The sequence below is a fragment of the Panthera pardus genome, unplaced genomic scaffold (genome assembly GCF_024362965.1).
Source record: "Panthera pardus isolate Hobbes unplaced genomic scaffold, ASM2436296v1 HiC_scaffold_7, whole genome shotgun sequence".
In the NCBI taxonomy this organism is placed as follows: Eukaryota; Metazoa; Chordata; class Mammalia; order Carnivora; family Felidae; genus Panthera; species Panthera pardus.
In genome coordinates, this window is record NW_026527002.1 from 15,863,845 (window position 1) to 15,864,111 (window position 267).

A 267-nucleotide genomic window follows, 5' to 3' on the forward strand; every position below is an offset into this window, starting at 1 on the left:
GGGCTGACAGCTCAGAGCCTGGAGCCTGCTTTGGATTCTGTGGCTCCCTTTCTCTCTGCCCCTACCCCGCTTCTGCTCTGCCTCTCAAAAATAAATAAATAAACATTAAAAAAAAAAAAAAAAGTTGATTTTTCCCGGAGTCTCCAGACAAGAACTCAGTCCAGCTGACACTTTGATTTTAGCTTTGAGTTCACCCCAAACAGAGAACCCAGCTCCACTGTGTTGGACTTCTGACCTATAAAACTGTGGGTTAATTGGGGCATCTGG